The sequence below is a fragment of the Balearica regulorum genome, unplaced genomic scaffold, assembly GCF_011004875.1.
Source record: "Balearica regulorum gibbericeps isolate bBalReg1 unplaced genomic scaffold, bBalReg1.pri scaffold_70_arrow_ctg1, whole genome shotgun sequence".
NCBI lineage: Eukaryota > Metazoa > Chordata > Aves > Gruiformes > Gruidae > Balearica > Balearica regulorum.
Window position 1 is genome coordinate 193,514 of NW_022679078.1, and position 3,998 is coordinate 197,511.

Consider the following 3,998-nt stretch of genomic DNA (forward strand, 5'->3'; position numbering starts at 1 on the left):
TCGATAGCCCCGGGAATCCCTTGGAAAAGAGGGAAACGGTCAGCATAATGCCCTCTTGCTGCCTCCTCCTGGGCACTGCTTGCGGGTTCAAGGTGGGTCTCCTCAGCGTCGGCTGCCTGGGTCGTCTTGTTCACTCCTAGTGCGTGTTTGGGTGAGGGCGTTTCCTGCAGCTCAGCGCTCTCCTTTCTCACTCCTCCAGGCAGCCTCCTCTGTCAGCGCAGCTCTGAAGGACTTTGTGAAACCTGAGCAGCTGGATGGCAAAAACTGCTTTAAATGTAGCAAGTAAGATGATTGCTAATGACGTGTGAATACTAGACCCTGCCTGAGAGCGCTGCATGCCGTTGAGCATCAGTCATCATTTCACGTAGCTTAGGTGCACAACAACGAGACGCAGGTGTTTTGCCGTAGGGCCTTATGGCACTGAATAGCCTTACAATAGCGTAAGGACGTGTGAGACATGAAAGCTGGGCTGGCCTTCTGGGGGAACAAGGGTGCACTTCAGGGTGCACTTAAGGGTGCATTTCAGCACTTGGCTCTGTGCTTGGATTCCAGGTGTGACAAGAGGGCTGCCACCTCCAAGAGGTTTACAGTCCATCGCCCGCCCAAGGTTCTCACGCTGTGTCTGAAACGGTTTGACGACTTCACGGGCGAGAAGATCAGCAAGGTGTGTATGCAACTGGAGTGCAACTTCCTCTTCCTGGAGCAGGAGATTTCCCAAAGCAGTACGCTCTCTCCCAAGCTGTTCATGAGGAGTGTTTTGTGTTCCCTTCTGGGGAGAGGAGAGTTCCCGTGGGAGGACAAGCATGTAGTCTGCTGCAGCAGAGCTGCTTTGGCCAAGAACAGTTTCCTGCCACCCAAACCACTACATGTTGCTTTAGGGAAAACCCAAGTGTTCGTGAGCACCAACGATGTGTTTAGTCCCCTCTGGCCTTTAGTCCTGGAAGGCTGAGGCATGTCGTATTGGCAGATCATTTCTGAGCCCTCTTGGTCTCTCCATAGGTTGTGGAGTATCCCGAGCACTTGGATCTTCGCCCGTACATGTCTGAGACAGCTGGAGAACCGCTCCTCTACTCTTTATATGCCGTCCTGGTGCATAGCAGTGCCAGCTCTGGTTCAGGACACTATTTCTGCTACGCAAAGGTAAAGAGCAACTCCCTTCCTAACAAGGGAAACACGGCAGTGTTACTGGCAGCCGAGGTTTTGGGCTAGAAGGTCTCCTGACCGGCTGGATTGGATTTGCTTGGGCGTTCCCTAGGTTCTGTAGTTATCTGCCTGTGGTTTTGTGGAGAAACCATGCAGTTCATCTCCAGACATCGTCGTCTTTTTTCACAGGCCGGCAATGGACTGTGGTATGAGATGGACGATATGCGTGTGGATCTATGTGGCATCAAGAGAGTTCTCGGGCAGCAAGCCTATTTACTGTTTTATGTCAGGTAACAACCAGTACTCAAATCATTTTCAGAATATGTTTCCTTTTCCTGGATTTGCTGTGTTTCTTCTCATCCTCCTGAGTGTTTCTGTCACAGGAGACAATTACTGCCTGCATCATGCAGTGCTGTCAAACAGAACTACTCCGCATGAGTCCTTCTCTTTCCCTGCTGGGCTTTAGGCTGCTGCCCTGGTGTAAAGTGCTACTTGTCTGCTGTCAGAGGCTGGCTAATGTAGACAAGAGGACTTTAAGGGGGCCTACAGGAAAGATGGGGAGGGACTTTTTCTCAGGAAGTGTAGTAATAAGACGAGGGGTAATGGGTTTAACCTGAACGAGCTTGATTTCTATCAGATATGGGGAAGAAATTCTTTATGGTGGGTGTGGTGAGACCCTGGAAGAGGTTGCCCGGAGAAGTTGTGGATGCCCCCTCCCTGGAAGTGTTCCAGGCCGGGTTGGATGGGGCGTTGAGCGACCAGATCTAGTGGAAGGTGTCCTTGCCCATGGCAGGGGACTTGGAACCAGACGGTCTTGAAGGTCCCTTCCAACCCAAAGCATTCTGTCAATCTATGTTTCAATGAAATGGAGGCCGTAGAGGGTATAAAGACGAGGTCTTGCTCCGTCAGGGGCAGACGTGTTGGGAAGAGCCCAATCCAGTTTCCCATTCGTAGTCTTGGTTATGTCTTCCCTCTGTCGTAGAGTCCGCTCCAAGAAAGTGCTTGAACCTTAGAGGAGGCTGCAGGAGCAGCCCTAAACGGAAATCACTCTTTTTCTCTCCAGGCGCTCTGATTGGAAAATTGGAGAAAGGGCTTCTTCCTCACAGGCGCCATCATATGCCCCTTCCTTTTTCAAGCAGTGGGCGGCTGGCAGCAAGCAGGTGGGTCCTGTGAGACCACAGGATCCACCCCGTTTGACTAAGGTAACTCTGGGGAGGTGGGTCAGGGCACCAGATGGACAGTGGATTTCTTTCTGGCATCTTGGCATTGCTCTCTGTTCCCTCGCACGCTGCAGCGATCTTCACAGCCGCAAGGCTGCTCCCTCCCAAAGCCTCCCACCTGGACCCATCCTAGTTGTCTGCCTTTGGCCCTTCTGCCTTTGCAGCCCTCCAGGAGAGCCTTTGAGAGGCCCTTAGCTGTCCCCTCCCACAGCTTCTGGGGGTTCCCCACTGTTCTGGTCTTGTCAGGAGGAAAGGGCAGGACCTTCTCACAGCTCTCTTTGCAGGACGTGGCAGTGGGCACGGAGGACTCTCCAGAGCACAGCAGCTCCTCCGCAACAGCCAGCACCAGCCAGCTCACCGTGGCAGGTGTATGGGAGGCCTCTGCAGGCTGGCCGTGCCCCATCTGGCCAGGCAGGCTCAGCATTGTCTCCTTCGTGGGCTTCTGCTTGAATCGCTTCTTCTGCGGCTGTAGAAGGCTGGTGTCCAGAAGGAAAGCTGCGTGCCAAGTCCGCTGTCAACCACTTGAGCCTGTGCTGCACCCCGTGCAAGAAGACAGCAACAAAGAGAAGCACGGATTTGGACCTTCTTCCGGCTGCAAGAGGAATAGTGCCAGGGAGAGGGCCCGGAGCAGATCCCCACAGTGGGGCAATGATCTCCGCAGCTGGCCTGTGGACACCACGGACTATGACCACTCAGCTGTGAGGAGGAGGAGAACAAGTCCTCCACATTGTTACCAGGCCCCAAATGTTGGCGCAGCTTCAGGGCACTCCAATGCCAGCTCCAGGCAGGCTCCCACACCCAACGCTGCTCGAGAGCAATCCGTTCCAATGCAGAGGGAGCGGAGCAGATCCCCGCTGCGGGGTGATGAACTCTGAAGCTGGTTCGCGGACACCACGAACTTGGACCTCTCAGCAGGGAGGAGGAGGAGACCTAGCCCTCCAATCCCAGACCTAGTCACAGCTCCCAGGCCCTCCAACACCAGATCCCAGGTCCCTTCTGCACCCAGGGCTGCTCAGCAGCAAACCATGCCCAGGAAGAGGGAGCAGAGCAGATCCCTGCGACAGGGCTACGCTCTCCGCAGCCGGTTTGTGGACACCACGTAGGATGAGCCCTGAGCAGGGAGGAGGAGGGTTTCAGCGCCCCGGAGACGCGTGTCACACACACTCAAGGCACTGCTGTGGTGATGGGGGCATATTGTGATCCTGGGTGAAGGAGCACAGCATCTTTCTTCTGCTGTGTCAGAGAAAAGGAGCGGGAGAAGAAGAAGGAGGAGGAGGAGGAGGAAGCCAGGAAGCACCAGAACTGCCGCCAGCAGGGACCAATCTGCACAAAGGGCACCAGCGGCCCAGCCTGTCCCTCCTCCCAGTGCTGCCTCTGGCCACAAAGAGCTCGGAGAGACCTTCCAGAGACTCAGACAGCTCTACCGCCTGGCCTGCCTGCCCACGGGTCCCTCGAGGAAGAGCTTTAATCCCTGCTCAACTGTTGGGATTGCCTTGCCAAAGCCCAAAATAAATCACTTGTTGGCCTTGCGTATGTAATTCATGGGGTGTTTTCTTCTCTGGAGGTTTTGGGGCAATTGGTGGCCATACCCAGTGTGGGAGGTTTATGTTACGGGATTTTGAAAGCAGTGTGCTT

The 3,998-nt window shown here is 54.7% G+C and overlaps 1 long non-coding RNA gene across 1 annotated transcript; it reads left to right on the plus strand.

Annotated features, from left to right (window-relative positions):
- The first annotated feature begins 1,327 nt into the window (after window positions 1–1,327).
- On the plus strand, window positions 1,328–2,937 carry LOC142599823 (uncharacterized). Its single transcript, XR_012833260.1, has 3 exons — window positions 1,328–1,433; window positions 2,207–2,303; window positions 2,648–2,937. It is a non-coding gene; the product is annotated as an uncharacterized LOC142599823 (long non-coding RNA).
- The last annotated feature ends 1,061 nt before the right edge of the window (window positions 2,938–3,998 follow it).